The 19,377-nt window shown below is 45.3% G+C and overlaps 1 protein-coding gene across 4 annotated transcripts in view; it reads right to left on the reverse strand.

Moving 5' to 3' along the window:
• LOC105602333 (uncharacterized) overlaps nt 1–19,377 on the reverse strand; it is a 204,780-nt gene that overhangs the window by 85,540 nt on the left and 99,863 nt on the right. The gene's annotated exons all lie outside the window — the stretch shown is intronic.

The following is a 19,377-nucleotide window of genomic DNA, read 5'->3' on the forward strand; positions in this document are numbered from 1 at the left end:
CATTCTTCCAATATCTAATACTTGCCTCAGTGCAGAACTATCTCATATCACTGACAAATGAATAAAGTACTAATATATGTCTTTGTTGAGTCATTCATGTTGAACTGTACTCATTCATGAATGACGAGAACAACTTCTTTGCTGAATCAGACTGTAATCAGACATTCATTTGCAGTCCAATTTTGTCAAACTATGGTTGGATTGCTACTATAGGTTGGCTACAGATACAAGAGTTCAACAAAAATCAACAAAAGCATTCTGTGATAATCAGCTGACTCTATGAGATTTACAATAAATATGTTATCAGTTCAGTTCAGTCACTCAGTCGTGTCCGACTCTTTGCGACCCCATGAATCGCAGCACGCCAGGCCTCCCTGTCCATCACCATCTCCTGGAGTTCACCCAGACTCACATCCATCGAGTCCACAATGCCATCCAGCCATCTCATCCTCGGTCGTCCCCTTCTCCTCTTGCCCCCAATCCCTCCCAGCATCAGAGTCTTTTCTAATGAGTAAACTCTTCACATGAGGTGGCCAAAGTACTGGCACTTCAGCTTTAGCATCATTCCTTCCAAAGAAATCCCAGGGTTCATCCCCTTCAGAATGGACTGGTTGGATCTCCTTGCAGTCCAAGGGACCCTCAAGAGTCTTCTCCAACACCACAGTTCAAAATCAATTCTTCGGCGCTCAGCCTTCTTCACAGTCCAACTGTCACATCCATACATGACTACTGGAAAAACCATAGCCATGACTAGACGGACCTTAGTCGGCAAAGTAATGTCTCTGCTTTTGAATATACTATCTAGGTTGGTCATAACTTTTCTTCCAAAGAGTAAACGTCTTTTAATTTCATGGCTGCAGTCACCATCTGCAGTGATTTTGGAGCCCAAAAAGATAAAGTCTGACACTGTTTCCACTGTTTCCCATCTATTTCCCATGAAGTGATGGGACCAGATGCCATGATCTTCGTTTACTCTTTACAACCCCATGGACTTAAATGGTTTTTAAATAGCACATTTTATGGCAGGCTTCCCTTGTGGCTCAGCTGGGAAAGAATCCTCCAGTGATGCGGGAGACCTGGGTTTGCTCTCTGGGTTGGGAAAATCTCCTGGAGAAGGGAAAGGCTACCCACTCCAGTATTCTGTCCTAGAGAATTCCATGGACTGTACAGTCCATGGGGTTGTAAAGAGTCGGACACGACTGAGTGACTTGGACTTCTCTACCATATGAGCCACCTGGATCATAAGCTGGAAACAAATAAGCTGGTTTGGAACAAAAAGCCATCCTGGATACCTTGGGAAAACTTAATCACAGCCTCTTCGTGGTTACATGAGAATATTTCACTGTCACATTTAACACGTGGTATAGTTACTGATCTACATGTCAATCTCCCCTGTTAGACCATGACCTCCACGAAAACTGGGGTGTTTATTATTCATCCCATGCTCAGCTAGAGTTCAGTCAATGTTCTACAGCTCATGCATGAAGGCCTAAAGAGAGGAAGGCAGAGAGGGGAGGAAGGATTTCCTTTACAAACTTGGTGCTGGCAGAATTAACATCTGTCTGTGTTTGTTAGGTATTTCCTGCATGGTTCAAGAGCAATGTTCTGACTGTGACGCTACATCCAAATAGATGCAATAGCAAGTCAATTCAAGTCATCCAACTTTTTCAAAATATACTAAATATTTACTCATTGTTCCTACTGTATAAGATCCATAGTGATTGTAATTAATGAACAATATCCATGGAAATCATAGAAACAAATAAGCTGCCTTTATAACTCCCCAATTTACAAACATATGGACTAAAGATGCTGTTCAAGTACAATACAGACTTGCCTCTTGAAGATTTGTATTTGTAGAGTAGGGGGAACAATAACCCATGGTGTGTGACTGTGTATGGTAGAAGCAGGTCCCACATGTACAACTTTATCCAGGGTATATCTTGTCTACCTGTTTCAGAGTACATAGGAACTCATGTCTAGGGCATTTTGGGGACAGAAGACTGAGCTGTTGAGAGGTGAAAGCTATTCTCCAGAACACTACTGATCCTGAGAGCAACAGCAGGCAATACTCACACAGGGACTGCTGCAAAAACATCCATAGTTTAGACAGTTTTCTAAGTTGTGTATGGAACCAGTTTTTTTAAAAGAGAAGGGACTTCCCTGGTGGCCTAGTGGTTAAGAATCTGCCTGCCAATGCAGGGCACATGGGTTTGATCCCTGGTCTGGGAAGATCCCACATGCTACAGAACAACAAAGCCCATGCACCACAACCACTGAGCCTGTGCTCCAGAGCCTGTGAGTTGTAACTGCTGAGCCCAAACACTGCAACTACTGAAGCCCATGGGCCTAGATTCCATGCTTTGCAACGAGAAGCCACCTCAATGAGAAGCCTGTGCACCGCAACTAGAGAAAGCCTGCACACAGCATTGAAGACCCAGTGCAGCTAAAAATAAATGGATTGAAATTTTAAAAAATAAAAAATGAAAAGAAGAATGCCAAGCAACACATTTAGGTAATTAAGTCATCATTTAATTCAATCAACAAAATAACAGATATCAAAATAGGACTGGAATTCTCCTTTGGGATCCATATGGATATTGATACTGGCCACCGTCCTGAATTCCATGCTTTCCATGGCTTTTAATTTTTCCTTTCAATGATTGGAAACCAAATACAGAATTTTACCCTTCTTAATTCTCTCTCACTAGAAGTTGGGAATTTTCTGACTTAAGAAGCTAATTGAAAATACATTACTACCGCAGGGGTTGCTTGCCTTGCAACTCACGGGCCATCGAGGGGTTAATCTCACATGTTTAATACCCCACCTTAAACAGGAATAATAGAAGCCAGGAATTGGCTTTCATGACAACCTTTCTAAGATGGTGCTACTTCTTCACAGCACAACAGTTTGAAAAAAAAAAAAAAAGGCCATGCAAATGGAGATAAATGGTACGCAGGCCACCGAGGTAATTAAAAATGTATTTTCCATCTCCTAGTAATTGAATTGTGTACAAGCTGCAAGTTAATGAGGTCATCTACCCTCGAGCACTGACAGGAAAGCAGGAATAATTATCTTTCAATTTTTTCTTATGTAGCAATTAATTTTAACCATTCGCCTACACCCCACTTCCACTCCCCTCAATCCAGTCAGTCAAAGTCATGGCTAAACCGAATTGACAAGCAATTGATACGGTGGAGGCACCAAGCTGCCGAGGCGGGCAAGGCAATCAAGGGGCTGCAGCTGTTGAGGGCTAAGCGCTTCCAGGTGAACGTCGCCGGAGATTTCGCATTCTGCCACTTGGAGGACGCGGGACACACAGTGGTGGCTGACAGAACATCTGGTGCCAGGTGGGCTGGGAAGAGGCACTGCTGACTTGGGAAGGCAACAGAAGGATGGACAAGGATTGATGGATGGACAAGACTTTGCAACAAAATGTCACTTACAAAAACCGTCATCCAAAACAGGGCGAAAGTACTCAGCCACTTGCTACACTTGTCTTGTGCTTACGGTACCAATGAACTTCTCAGAGCTTTTTGGCTGGTTGACTTTCGAGTGGGGTCCTCGGGACCAATGCTTCTAGAATTCATGGGCGCAAAGAGTTTCTTATTTAACTCAACCAGAGGTCACGGCTTGTTTCAGTCATCCTCCTTCTGAGCCCAGGGTTCTAAGGCCAGAGCCATGTGAAAGTCTCTCAGTCATGTCCAACTCTTTGTGACCTCATGGCCTATACAGTCCATAGGATTCTCAGGCCAGAATACTGGAGGGTGTAGCCTTTTCCTTCTCCAGGAGATTTTCCCAACCCAGGGATCGAACCCAGGTCTCCCGCATTGTAGGCGAATTCTTTACCCACTGAGCCACCAGGGAAGCCCAAGAATACTTGAGTGGGTAGCCTATCCCTTCTCCAGTGGAGAACCCCAGTTTGATTCCTGGGTCAGAAGATCTGCTGGAGAAGGGGAAAAACTACCCACTCCAGTATTCTGGCCTGGAGAACTCCATGGACTACAGTCCCTGGGGTCGCAAAGAGCTGGACAGGACTGAGAGACTTTCAGAGAAATGGGGAAGCCCTTTATTCCATCTATGCTGCTATCTAGCTGACTCAGCCCCACATGTATCGTGTTATGATAGGTGTTGACTGGAGTCTGTCCATCTGTGATTCCAGTTTGCCCAATGTCTGATCAAGTTCTGAACACCCAACTCCATCCCCACTTCTCTAACTGGTGAAATTAGAGCAAAATCTAAATACTTAAGAGAAAGAGAGATAAATAAATCAGGTCTTAACAACAAGGGCCTACTGTGTAGCACAGGAACTATATTCAATATCCTAAGATAAACTATAGTGGAAAAGAATATATATATATAACTGAATTGCTTTGCTCTATACCAGGAATTAATACAACATTGGAAATCAACTATACTTAAGTTTTAAAAAGAGAAATCAGGTCTCCACTCACCCTCCTCAGACTTATTAAGCATCTAGATAGCTCTTAATCCTAAGTAGAGTATGTTACATCTGTTGTCCTGACACACTGACTAATAGCATCTACTTTCACTTTGAAAGTATCCCACAATTGATAACTTACATGACCACCTGGTGGGTGGGGTGCCATGGGGTGAAAGGTAGATATGGTGAGATTACAAGCTTTCTCAAAGTTATAAGCTCTCCCCACTCCTTGAGAGCTGCTTGCCATGACTTATTCTTTTCTTTCCTTCCCATGGTACCCAGAACCATCAGGAAACATGGCAGCCTCTCACTAAATGCACATACATTACTTTGTCAATCCCATATGAGATGAGAAGTTGGTACAGGGAACTTACACCAGGCAATGTGATGGGGGGAAAAAATACAACCAGATCTGAGATAAGGCTAGTTTCTTCATTCCCAAATCGAGGTAGGCTTTCTGAAGAGTGTCAAACCAGGTAGAATACACGGCTGGAAATCTTTACACTTTCCCAGATACTTGCAGAAAAGGGATTTTCCTTTTGAATGCATGGACTGTTTTGAATCAGAAAGATTAGCCCAGAGCAAAATGAAATTTCTCAAGAGCTACTCATTAGGACAACAGATATAAACTGCGTGTCTTTAAGTCGAGCAGAAGGGCAAAGGGTGTCACTTCTTTTCTTTGTTCTTGAGGCTTTTGTTGCATATCCATTCTCAAAATGTCTATGCTGTTCTCCAAGGGCACCACAGAAGGAAGAGCACCTTGGATCCAGACTTACTCTGATCAATGTGGGGATGACCCCATTGGGCTCAGAGGTCCATGGCAGAGCAAAAGAAAAAAAAGTCTCCCTCAAAGACTATGAGGAAAGGCAATCCTGCTCCTATCCATGCCCTGAAAAAAGGGCAGAGGGAGAGTGCAAGGGTAAGCTCTCCCAGGCCACTTTGCAAAGATGAGCAACTCTTATTATAGGCCTGCTGCTCCTGCAGTTAAATCCACGACTGTAAAGCCAGAACCCAAGGAAGTGGTCATGGAAAGATGCACTCTGTACCACAGTTGCTGCAAGCTCTCTTACAGGTTTAACTCTCACTGTTTCTGCCTTCCCGGTTTCCCAGGTGGTGCTAGTGGTAAAGAACCTGCTTGCCAATGCAGGAGACACAAGAGACTTGAGTTCAATCCCTGGGTTGGGAAGATCCCTTGGAGAAGGAAATAGCAACCCATTTCAGTATTCTTGCCTGGAAAATTCCATAGGCAGAGGAGCCTAGTGGGCTACAGTCCACGGAGTCGCAAAGAGTCAAATACAATTAAGCATGCGCACACGCACTAGCATGCACACCCACAAATCTCTCTCTTAAGAGGATACAGCAGCTAGTGTTGATTTAGCTCCTACCATGTGCCAGGCAGGTTACATGTCTTTATTAGCTTGATCTTCATAGCAAATTTATCCTGTGCCCTATCACAGGTGAGGAAACTAAGGCTTGGAGAAGTTAAGGGATTTGCCTAAAGACACGCAAGCAAGATTTAAGCCACAGGCTTAAGACCCTAAACCCCTTCCCTTTTCCTTCACCTCACTCAGCTAGACCAGATGAATGAGGTTTTCATCTTTCTTTCATTGCAGATGACTTTTCTTTAGTGCTATACTGGTACCAGATCTGGTTTTCTAAACAAGTGAAGTAACATCTCTACCGATGCCTGAGTGTCCATTCTTGGTAATGTCTGTGTTGAGCATTGCCCTCTTTCCCTTCTACAGGTGAGCCCCACACGGGAGGGGACATACAACTGTCTCTATTGCCTTGGTATTGCTGAATTTACTGGGTCACTTTTCTCCTGAATTACAACACTGTCAGGAAATAAGTTCTATGAAAAGAGAAGAAACCCAGAATCAGGGAGAAGGACAAACGTGAACAGGCTGGGGTTGAATAGTATACTGGTCAGAGTTTTCTTGAGAAACAAAACCAACAGATCTACAGATGTAAATAGACAGAAAGATAGAAAAAGAAATTTATTATAAGATACTGGTTCAATCAATTGCAGATGCTTGGTGAGTCCAAACTCTGGCTGGAGATTCGGGAAAGATTTGCAGTTCAAATTCAAAGGTAGTCAGGTTGGAGATTCAGGAAGAACTGATGATATAGTTCAAGTCTGAAGGCCATCTGCAACAGCATTCCCCTCTTACTTAGGGGAAGTAAGTCTGTTGATTTATTCAAACTTTCTGATTAGATGATGCCCACCCACCTTATGGAGGGAAGTCTGCTTTACTCAAAGTCCAACAATTTAAATGTACATCTCATCCAAACACCCTCACAGAAACAGTCAGATTAATGTTTGACCAGATATCTGGGCACTGTGGCCCAGCCACGATGACACATAAAATTAAATCATTAGCCGGGAGGAGTGACAAAGCTGGTATCATCTCAGAGCATCTCCTGGGCCAAGACCTGGAGGAAGTAAGACTGCTGAGCAGCTTTTATCCTTCACATCACTTTTCTGGCTTCCCCAGAATCCCTGCCCTGATGAAATTGAGGAAATAAAGCATTCAGGATGCTTACTGGGAAAGATACATAATTGATAAAGGATGATGGGAAAATATAGTAAAAATGGGAGATAGTGGATCAAGCATCTACACTGGCAGGAATGACCCCTTGGAGAGGGAGAGAAGAGTAATTCAGGAGGGATAGGAAATGGCCAAAGGTACCAAGATCTATAGAATAGGAGCTACTGGTACAATCATAGAACCTTAGAGCTAGAAGAGACTTCTGAGTTCCCCACACATTCTACCCACCAGAACTTCAAGGTGACATGACAGGCAAGGCTACTGCGCTACTTAATGGCACAGCCCAGACTGGGACCCAGATCTTATCAATGACTTACTGTTCATTGAGCACTTACTATATGCCAGAAATTTATTTTACAGAGCAAGAAACTGGGACTCAGAGAAGTGAGCTGTTCAAAGTTACACAACTACTAAGGGTGAGACCCGAGATTCAAGCCTGACGATGTCTGATTCAGAAACTCAAACGCTGATTCTCTGCACTAGATGGCCTCCCAGACAAGAGTCCCCATGCCCTGCAGGGGAGTCCCTGAGTCTCTGGAACAGCTCATCTGGGGCTTCGCACATCCTTCTCAGGGAGATGAGGAATGTCTTGACCTCTTGCAGGGTGGTTCAGACAGGAGTGATTCTGTCTGTATCCATGACACACAGTCACACAGCTTCTCAAGGTGGGAGACGAGACTCTAAGATCAGATCCTTGAGAGAGTCTGTCAGGAGCTCCACTCACAGACCCCCACCCGCAGAAGAGCTCACCAACAGACGGCATGGCTTCACGTAACTCTGTGAGGAGAAGGGGCCGCCAGCAGGAAGCTCCAGCATCACCTGCTAAGAACAAGCTGTTCCACCCCCAGCAGAGCCCTGGAACCGGTATGCGCTCAGACACAAAAGAGCCCAGCTTCATTTTAGCAGACAGATTGCCATCCAAAGAAAAGACTTCCCAGGACAACAGATTTCTCTGAGGGGAACACAAAGCGTGGACAGGTGGCTTCCCATTGAAGAGCGTCACCCATAACTTCCTCTCCAGACTCCAAGCGGCCTGATCAGACCCCGAGAGGAAGAGAAATGCTGGCTCAAAATAGAGAGATTTTTTGAAAGGCAAATGTACTTTTGGAGTTGTTAGACATTTTGTTTTAATAGATAAAGGAAATTTCTTGGAAAAAAGTAAATGATGATGATGACAGCTACTACTTATTAAGCTTAATAATGGTAGCTACAATTTATTGAGCATTTACTATACATACTAGGAGGACTTCCTAGGTGGGTCAGTGGTAAAGAATCCACCTGCCAATGCAGGAGATGTGGGTTTGATCCCTGGGTTGGGAAGATCCCCTGAAGAGGGAAATAGCAACCCACCCCAGTATTCTTGCTGGGATAATTCTGTGGACAAAGGAGCATGGCATGCTATAGTCCATGGGGTCGCAAAGAGTTGATCACAACTGAGTACGCATGCATTTCACTTTCTAAATGTCGGTAACTATGCTTTACATGCTTTCTCTAACTTGCTCTTCACAACAACTGTATGAAGAGTATTCTATTCATATTACCATCTTAAAGAGGAGGAAATGGAGTCTCCAAAAGGTTAATTCATTGCTAAAAGGACACACAGCTATTAAGTGCAATCACCAGGGTTTAAATCCAAGTCTGATTCCAGAGCCAGTGCCCCATCAGTATGTGGGCATGGAAGTGCATGAGTATATGTGTATCTGAGTGGTGTGAGTGTGTGTGTGTGTGAGTAGATAACATAAAATCCAAAGCACTCTGGGCAGTTAGAAACGTCCAAGAAGCAAGAAGGATCTCAGAACAGAGTGAAGCACAGACAGCTCTCTTTAAGGGTTTGAGAGTATGGGGTGGTGTGTGATCAAGAGAAGTCTTAGTATTTTTTTTTTTTTGGTAGTATTAAGATGAGAAAATCTTAAACCTTCTCCTCTCTCCACTAACAGGTCCACATAACTGAGGATATGCAGGCGAGTGCCCACAGCTCCTCTGTGCTCAGAGGGCAAAGGTAGAGGGAACTCCTGCCCCTTCCACTCTGCCAGGATGTCTCAGTTCTCTAGACCCTAGTCAGGCAGGGGTTCCCTGGTGCCCTCTCCAACACCCTCCATGACTCTACCCATTGCCTGCACCTCTTCCAGTATCTTTACTAACAGAATAAAAAGTTCTTCCCTTGGCTAACAAAGCCTTGTGTGATCTGGCTGACTCCCCCCACTCTCAATACTGCTGAGCGCCCCGTCAGCCCCAGACCCTCCACCTGCACTGCTGATAAGAGATAAATAAACCTCTCTCTTGTTTAAGCCCAGCATTTGGGGAGATCTCCTGCTACAGCCACCTAGCCAGTATCTGACTCATATTCATGGTCTCTCTGACCTTGATATTTTAACTTTCTCCACTCTCCTCGAATCTCTGAACTGCTCTGACCTGCGACCCCACAGTCACAGCAGATGACTTGATCTACTATTTCAGAAAGAAAGGAAGTGAGCACACTCTCTCAGCTTTCACTACCGCTTTAGGTGACCCCTGCACCCTGCCCGCTCCTCCTGCTCTGCTCTGACTCCACGGCAATGTCCCTCCTCCTGTCCTGGCCAGGATTTTTATCAGGGCTCTAAGTCCCATCCTCTCTGATCCTCAGAGAATTCTCATTTTCAGTCTTCTCTCTTTTTTTATAATTCAACCTCCCCCTCTCAACTCCATCCACAGTAGGTTCATGATTTTCTCATCTTAATATTACTAAAAAAAAAAAAAAATACTAAGACTTCTCTTGATCACACACCACCCTGTACTCTCAAACCCTTAAAGAGAGCTGTCTGTGCTTTCTGTCTCTGTTTCTTCAGTTGGTATCTCCTCTTCAAACCACACTCCCCACCAACCCCATAGGAGTTGTGTCCCAACACTGCACTAGTTAATCTCTCCAGCGATGCTGGATCGAGAAGTCCAATCTTCATCCTTCTTGGCCTCACAGCAGAGTTCACCCTGTTCTCCTTCCCTCCTTGAAACCATCCTCATGACACCTCTCTCTTCCGATTTTGTTCCCATTGGTCTCATGATCCCTATCTCATCTAATCCTCAGAATGAATCTCTGAGGTAGGACTATTCCTACCCCCATTCTTGAGATAAAGAAACGGAAACCTAGAAATGCTAAATACATTTCCCAAAGTGACACGGCTAATTGGACGATCTGGGATGGGAGCTCAGACCTCTGACACCAGAACCAGTGTCCTGAACCTCCACGTGACATAGTTTTCTCAACTCAAACAGCTTGAAGCCTGCTGATTATGAAAATACTTGATTCTTTCTCTCTCTACAAAGTGATGGCTAGCATGTAAATAGCAAACTCTTTAGCACGGGCACTTTGCCCATCATAGGCTGAGCTTGTTCAGTCAACGAATCCCCTGAAGAAACCTCTGCCACAGCCTTTATCCACAGAAACACTCTGGACGGGGTCACTGTCATGGCTGCCATCTTACGTGGGGTCCCACTGGTCCTGCACCTCGGCCAGGATGGAATCAGCACAGTCTCTACATCGACACATTGGTAGCTGCCAATTCACAGCCTGAGGCAGGTGAACTGACAAAGCCTGGGTCCTGTGCCAGCATTTTAGCTGCAAAGGAGGCTGGGAGAATAAATACCTGGCATTTTCAGCTTCTACACGTGTGTGTTGGGGAAGAGGAGTTTCCTACAGTTATAGGAAACGTGTTGTTTCTGACAGCTAAAAAGAATGATTAATATTCACTGACAAGTGAAATAATCCAGGACCTGATGTGTTATCTGTCACTCTTATACCTTATTTTACCAAGTCTGGGTTGAGCACAGTGCCAGAACACTGTGTTGTAAAGACATTCACAACTTCCCCCAGGTGCCCCCAACACCCCATAAAACTTCCAACCTGTAACACTCACCTATCTCCACATCCCACTCTTTATTCTTCTCCCCCCAGAAAGTGAAAGTGAGAGTCACTCAGCCGTGTCCGACTCTTTGCGACCCCATGGACTGTAGTCCATGTAAAATTCTCTAGGCCAGAATACTGGAGTGGGTAGCCTTTCTCTTCTCCAGGGGATCTTCCCAACCCAGGGATTGAACCCATGTCTCCCACATTGCAGGCAGATTCTTTACCAGATGAGCCACAAGGGAATCCCAAGAATACTGGAGTGGGTAGCCTATCCCTTCTCCAGGGGATCTTCCAGACTCAGGAATCGAACCAGGGTCTCCTATTGCAGGCAGATTCTTTACCAACGAGCTATCAGGGAATGCTTATCTGATAAACAAATCTGTGCTAAATGATGATGACTGAAAATGGGTTAATTAGTGCCTGATTCTTTCCAGAATCTTCCTACTTTCCCCAGGAGATTCCAGGGGCCGCAAAGGTTCAGCCCAAAGGGATTTAAAGCAGCTGTGAAATTTATCTTGGAGAGGTTCTGGTCAGCACAGTTTTCCGACTGAGGCAACCGCACTTAAGTAAGTAACCTGGGGTAAATCGGTATCACCAACTCCCTAACAACCCCAGATCCATGAGCAGACCCACATGCTTACGTTTGATCTAACCCAATCTTCCCTCCAAACCTCATATGCTCCCCAGGGTAAGTATAATTATCTTCATTTGATAAATGAGATACCCATAAAGGTTTAATGAATTTCCCAAGGCACTCAAGCTGGTGAACAGGACAGCTGAGACTGGACCCAGATTTCTTGACTCTTACCAAGGTGTTTTTCACTTTGCAGAACTCCTGGCTGCCAGTCTCCGGATGTGGAACAGCCCCAGGGCTGGAGTGAATAAAGGACTAAAGGAATCAGACAGTCCTCTGGGAGGCAGGAGAGATTGACAGGGGAGAAGAAACAGCCCCAGGATGTTCCCCTTTCAAGAGTGTATCCTATTTACTTTGATTTGACTCTCTCTTCAAGTGGGTTCTGATTGCAAAATATTTACATTCATCAGGAACGCTACACATAATGGCTTCATTTTTGTCTCAAAAACTGCAAAGATTAGAGGACATACAACAACCACAGATGGAACCCAGGAGCTGAGCTGGGGTGGGCAAAGGAGGACCAAATCTGCAAACCAGTGTGAGCCTTTGTAGCTGCAGCGACGGGAAAGCCTGCCATCTCCAAGCTCCATGATTAAAAGCAATGGCAAATTAGTTTCCGCAAAGGTCTTTCCCTTTAAATTGAAAAGCATGGTGTAATGGAATTTCATAGACGCCCCTTTGCAAATGACTTCATACCTCACTCTGTTCAGAGCTGAGAGGTAGCCACATGCTGTGAATTTTAAGAGACTGAGGCTCTTGTGAGACTGCATATCCTTCCTCCGACTGACTTTGGTATCTAGACACTCACGGACTACTCACCCCATCCCTTAACCTGGGGAGGGAATGAGTGGACTGAGAGCACTGGAGTCACGGCCACATGGTTAGTAGTCTTCCCCTCCCCCAAACCAGGCTGCTGACCTGCAAACTGTACTTTCAACCACAGTCAGGATCCTAGGCGTTGCTAGCTGCCTACAGATTGCCCAGGCATGAGCATTTATACATAAAAGGTTTTGGAAGGCTGTGGGGTTTCTGAGTTCTAATGAGATTTCCAGTAGAAATGATTAAGTCAGGCTGACTAATATACTGAATGCCACACCATATTCACTGACCACCTTAGCTTTCTTGGGGGTACCCCTTGAGCTTAATATAGAAATCGTATTTCTTAATTGTCAGCAGTTTTACAGTGACTCAAACAGGTTGCATTTCAGTGTCAGGCCTGATTGACTAATATTTCCAGACAGCCCAAATCTCTAATTCATTCACGCAATAAAAAGGTATTAGCACCTACTATGTGCCAGGCACTCTGCCAGGCCCTGGGATATGACCTGACTCACAGCTCTTGTGGTGATTACACAGGATGCATTCAAATGGCTGTTTCAATGAACGTAAAACTGCAACTCCGACATGATCCTGTGAGTGATGCTGAGAGAAAGCCCAGGAGAGGGGGATTAGAGCTGGTCAGGGCATCCAGAAGACATCCGCAAGAAAGTGACCATACAGCTGAGAACCAAAAGATCAGAAAGAGCCAAGAGAAGAGAGAAGGGAAACCCTTGAGGCAGAGGGCACAGCATAGGCAAAGCCCAACAAGGTCAGGGGCTTGGTGAAAGCTGGGTGGGGGAGGGGGAAGGCTAGGATACATTAAGCTTGGTAAAACAGGGGAACAGACCCCAAAGGAGCCTGAAAAGGGGGAGACCCTGCAGGGCTCTGCAGGACCTGTGGAGGAGCTTTGCCTTTATTTGAAATGCAAAGTGGATGCCATGGAAAAGTGGTAAAGGGGATGAGGGCCATTCGAAAATGTCTCTCCGGAAAAAAAAATTAAGAAAACGTCTCTCTGGCTGCAGCATGTCAGCCAGATTAGAAGGCATGTGGGAGGGGGAGTTGTTTGCCAAAACCCGTCAAGGGAAGTAGGTGTTCAGAGTCTCACTTACCCTGGCATTGACCTGACTCACCCATAATCACAAGGGCAATAGCACAGCCAACACAGGAATTCAGGACAAGAGTGTCCAACCCCCAAACTCTTTCTGCTACAGAATTACCTAGTAGCACAATTTTAAGGTGTGATGTTATCACCTGGGCAATAAGTTAGTAAACCGGACAGTACATCCCTTCACCTCTCTGGGAAATGACCCATAGGACACAGACAACAACACGGATAAAATAAGCATTGAGGTACCAAGTCCAATGACGGGTCATCAGCACACACAATGATCTCTTCCCAAATGTATCTATATATCCTCTGCCTGAGAGAGAAGTTGAAAGGTATATGCACTTTAAAATGATAGTACTGGCTATTTGGTAGTTCTCAGGACAATTTTGTCCCCCTCCCCCAAGGACATCTGATAATATGTGGAGGCATATTTGGCTGTCACACTGGCAGGATGTCCAGCTGGCATCTAACAGGTAGAGGCCAGAGATGCAGCTAAGCATCCTACAATGCACAGGACAGTCCTCCAAAACAAAGAATCATCTGTCCCCAAAATGCCAACAGTCCTGCTCTTGAGAAATCTGATCTACGGGAGCTCACAACCACAAGGTGAGTTCTTGAGTAATTGAATGGACAAAACATCACACACATACACACACACACACACACACACACACACAGACCTCCATTTGAAGTGATTTAAACAAGAACTAAACTTTTGTTGTGTTAAGTCACTGAGATTTGGAGGTAATTCATTATAGTTGCTAGCATTATTTACTTTAACAAATACAACTGATAGAGGTTAGTCCTTCTAGGAGGACAGATGCACCCTGGCAACAGAGCCATATCACTTGACAGGTACTGGGAAGGTTTCTGGAATTAAGAAGTGAACAGTATGGAAGTTCCTTAGCAATCCCATCACTGGGCATATGAAAAGCACGACTCAAAGTGACACACGCAGCCCTCTGTTCATCGCAGCACTATTTACAATAGCCAGGACGTGGAATCAACCTAAATGTCCATCAGCAGAGAAATCGATAAAGAAGACGTGGTGCATATATACAATGGAATATTACTCAGCCATTAAAAGGAATGAAATTCGGTCATTTGTAGAGACACAGATGGAACTAGAAAGTGTTATATAGAGTGAAGTAAGTTAGAAAAAGAAGAACAAATATTGCATATTAACACATATGCATGGAATCTAGAAAATGGTGATGATCTTATTTGCAAAATAGAAATAGAGACACAGATGTAGAAAACAAACATATAGGCACCAAAGAGGGAAAGGGAGGATGGGATGAATTGGAGTTTGGAATTGGCATATATGTTAATACACTATTGACAGTATAAAACAGATAACTAATGAGAATCTACCATCTAGCTCAGGGAACCCTACTCAGGGTTCTGTGCTGACCTAAATGGGAAGGAAATCTGAAAAAGAGGGAATACATGTATACACATAGCTGATTCACTTTGCTGTACAGCAGAAATTAACACAGTATTGTAAAGCAACTATATTCTGATAGAAATTAAAAGTAAAAAAATTTTAAAAAGGAAGTGAAGGACTGTGGATGCCTGGTCCTGTCGTGTAAGTCATGAGACCTCCCAATGCCATGGGGATGAGTAAGTCAGGAGCACAGTGGCTGCTTTATAGCTCTTTCCCCCCACTAATGACCAGAAGCAGTGCCTCTGGGGAGAAACTCTTAGCAGCTCAGTGGAGAAATGCAGCAGGAGCCCACCAAACAAAATCACAAGAACTCGCTCATCTTCCTCTTTCCCTTGCCTTTTTTTTATGAAGTCAAGGACTAGCTGACAATAGTCAGCAAGGTCCACTTAGTGTATGGGCTGGTCTTGCTGTGACTAATAAGATGACTGCTTGTATATCCACTCTTTATGGTTGTTCATTATATCACCCTAACATAAAGTAATTTAATTTCAGTGGGATAATTAGGGTATTTCTAATCTAACTGATAGTCTGAATGAAATGAGATTCTCAGAGGGAGATTTGTGTATCAAGAGACTGGTGACCTCCGGCCCCAATTTTCACACAGTATATTAATCTGACAGCCCGACTTCCCAGGCATCCTGGATCTGGACGTTTCCGAGCCTGTGGGTTATAGCACATACCCGCAAATGAGATTATCTTACTTATAATGAGATTTCTGAGGACTCGGGGAGGTAGATCATAATATTTGAACTGAGAACTTCACATTGATGGAGAAACTATATGGAAACAGAGACCCCGAGATACAAATGTACTCAAGAGGGCACACGGTCCATACAGGGTCTCAGAGATGAGACTAGAAAGGCAGAGCCCTGTGCGGTGTCTGGCTGACTGGGACACCCAGGGCCACCCCAGCCAGGGAAGCCTCGCGCTGGGAGGACGGGCAGGACTGTCCTCAGGAAGATGCAGAAAGAGTCTGCTCAGTAAGCCTGGGGTGGAGGACCAAGGAAGGAGACTTGGAAGGAGGACGCAGCAGAGGCTGGTGGGGTCAGGCCGGCTTTCTGAGCAAGCAGGCAGCTAAAAGGCCTGCCGCCTACCCCCCAGTCCCCCACACACATCCCCAGGGGCAGACCCACTCACCTCTGTCCTCCACGCTGGCTCCAAATCTTACACTGTGCTGTGCCTAGTTGCTCAGTCATGTCCGATTCTTTTCAACCCCATGGACTGTAGCCTGCCAGGCTCCTCTGTCCATGGGATTCTCCAGGCAAGAATACTAGAATGGGTATTCTTCTCCTCCATGCCCTTCCAACTCGGATTGAACACAGGTCTCCCGCATTGCAAGCAGATTCTTTAAGAGTCACGCTTTTATACCCATTATCAGAGGTAGGATACCAGCTCTTTCGAAAGAAAATCTGCCCCTGAAAACACTTTCCATTTTTCATCTGTCCAGTGAGCACCCACACATGGCAAGTACCAATCAGACCTGCAACAGATAAAAATCTCTCTTTCCACACTAGTTACATCCTTTTGATTTTGTTTCTCAAGCCTCCTTAGTAAATTTCTTTAAATTCCCTTTAGAACTTAATTTGAGAGAAAAAAATTTGTTTTTTCTGGAAGAAATAATATGTTTTTTCTTATCAGATAATAAGAACTATACAGCTTGTTTCCCTTGTTTTATTGGGTGCTAGGCAGCTCAGAGGTTAATATCATACTCAATCTCAGCAGTAGGTTGATGTTCTGTGTCTTTTTCTTTCTTATTTTCTATTTTTCCATTTCTAATGAAAAAGATTTATTTAATGCTTTTTATTTGGTAAGGTATTTCAGTATTTCAATACTCTTTTGAAAGGAGTATTAAATGTATTTATTCAAACATTAAAAAACAAACAAAGATAGAAGTATTGGCTTACAAAAGCCCACTGTCAAAAACCCTTCAGTATTTATTAGGTACCTGTCATTGGCTGAAAGCTTCCCTGGTGGCTCAGAGGTTACAGTGTCTGCCTGGAATGCAGGAGACCTGGGTTTGATCCCTGGGTTGGGAAGATCCCCTGGAGGAAGGCAATGGCAACCCACTCCAGTACTCTTGCCTGGAGAATCGCATGGAGGGAAGAGCCTGGTAGGCTACAGTCCATGGGGTGGCAAAGAGTCGGACACGACTGAGCGACTTTACTTTACTATCATTGGCTGAGCACGTAACATGGGCCCCTTTCTAAGCATCCTGTCCCTCACAACAGCCTTTGAAGTAAGCACTATAATCCCCACTCTAGAGAGTAATGAAGAAGTGAGGGATAAGGAGGCTGCCTGAGATGACACAATCAGTAAGAAGAAGCACCAGGAACAAAACCTGAGCAGTCTGGCACCCACAGCTGCCCTCTTAACCACTGCTGTTGGACATGCAACTAACTATGCTGGGCAACAGAACAGGTACAGTACATATTCAGACACCTCTGCTGAGTGGCCTCACCTCCTCTAGTTCCCCCTTTTGAATTCCAGCCATTGCTGCAACAACCGACCCTGCTGGTGCTCAGGCATGACTGAGCAGCCCCTTGCCTGGACAGCGTGGAGAGTCTCCCACTTTCTGACCTAGGGTTACAGAAATCTGCTCAGTGAATCTAACACATGTACACCCTTGGAGGAGAAAGGAGCTAACACTCCATGGGTCAAACCTTGACCAAGGAGGGATGGAGCCAGAGGATAAATGCTCCTGTTTCTGTCCTGTGGGCAGAAAACTCCGAGACCCATTCTATGCAGCTCCTGGAGGGGAAGGTGATGCTCAGTGGGATCTGGCTGCTGTTGCCCCCTCTGCTGATCAGCTCAGTAATATTGGGTTGCCCTTCCTTTGAGTTCACTCCTCCTGGGCCTCCTTTCTTCTCCTTGGGGATCCATTTCTAAAACAAACCACCTGTACGCACAAGCTTGTCTCAGCTCTGCTCTGTGAGGAAAGCAAGGCTAAGACACTGCAGTCCCTAGTCTGAGGAGTTCAAATTTGGGTGACACGTCATCAGGAGAGGAAAAACTCAGTGACACTGCATTAAGGACCATGACGAAGCAGCCAGAAGGGTCACTTGGACTGTGAAACCACAAGAGCATGGAGAAGAGGAACAAGCAGGGAACTCCACTAAGGTTTCCTTGATTCAACCACATGCTGTCTACGGCTGCCTTCCCACCACAGCTGCAGAGTCTCAGAGCTGCTACACAGCCCACCACCAGGACAAAAATACTTCGTATCTGGCTGTTTACTGAAAGTTTCTGGGTCTCTGGTACAGAAAAGCCAGGATCCTACGGGGATACAGAAAATGGCCACGAGTCCTATTAATATCTGCGATGGGCGGTTGGGAGGGTGGACTGTTGAAGAATAGGAGCAGGGGTGTTCCAGGTAGAGGTAATAGCTGAACCAAATGCACAGAGCTGCGAATCAGCACACGGCTGGTGAGCAACCCCAGGGGGTTTTACCATCGCAAGAGACAAAGAAACCGTGAGAGGAGTGATGGGAGATGAGGCTCAGACAGAGACTTAAGGTATCTGCTGCTGGGTTGATTCTCTCATTTTAGGCTATTTCCTTCAATACCCAAATACACTGTGTGGGCATGTGTGCTAAGTCACTTCGGTCATGTCCAGCTCTTTGCGACCCCATGGACTGTAGCCCACCAGGCTCCTCTGTCCATGGGATTCTGCAGGCAAGAATACTGGAGTGGGTTGCCATGCCCTCCTCCAGGGAATCTTCCTGACCCAGAAATCAAACGCATGTCTCTTGCCCCTCCTGGATTGCAGGCAGATTCTTTCCCACTGGGTCATCAGGGAAGCACCAAATATACTGTAACCAAGAATAACTCCAGAGTTGGGTGTGTGTCTTCTACTGAAGGGAGTTTATTTATTTTTTTATTTTATTTTATTTTTTTAAATTATATGGAGTTCGTAGTATTTCTGTTCTGATGAATAGTAGGAGCCTTCTCGCAAAGCAGCCCTCTCTGCACCTGGGCATTCCTGACAATAAAGACCCGCTACTCTGCCCTTCTCAGGCGGCCTGCCTTGGGGTGGGTCAGTTCAGGCCTCCTGCTCCTCTCACTGCTGAACCACACACGGCCGATGTGTCACCATGAAGGTCAGACCCCACTGCCCGCTCTGATCTTTCTCCCTGCCGGCCTGCTTTGTGGTTTCCTGGCATGAGGATGCAGTGTGTGCATGCTAAGTCACTTTAGTTGCGTCTGACTCTTTGTAACCCTATGGACCACAGCCCACCAGCCTCCTCGGTCCATGGGGTTCTCCAGGCAAGAATACTGGGGTGGGTTGCCATGCAGTCCTCCAGGGAATCTTCCTGACCCTGAGAAAGTTATAGGGATTGAACCTGTCTCTCTTACGTCTTCTGCACTGGCAAGCGAGTTCTTTACAACTACAGCCACCTGAAAACTGGAGTGGGTTGCCATCCCCTTCTCCAGTCGATCCTCTCAACCAGGGATTGAGCCCAGATCTCCCGCATTGCAGGTGGATTCTTTACCATCTA

This window comes from Ovis aries, chromosome 15, assembly GCF_016772045.2.
Source record: "Ovis aries strain OAR_USU_Benz2616 breed Rambouillet chromosome 15, ARS-UI_Ramb_v3.0, whole genome shotgun sequence".
NCBI classification, from domain to species: domain Eukaryota; kingdom Metazoa; phylum Chordata; class Mammalia; order Artiodactyla; family Bovidae; genus Ovis; species Ovis aries.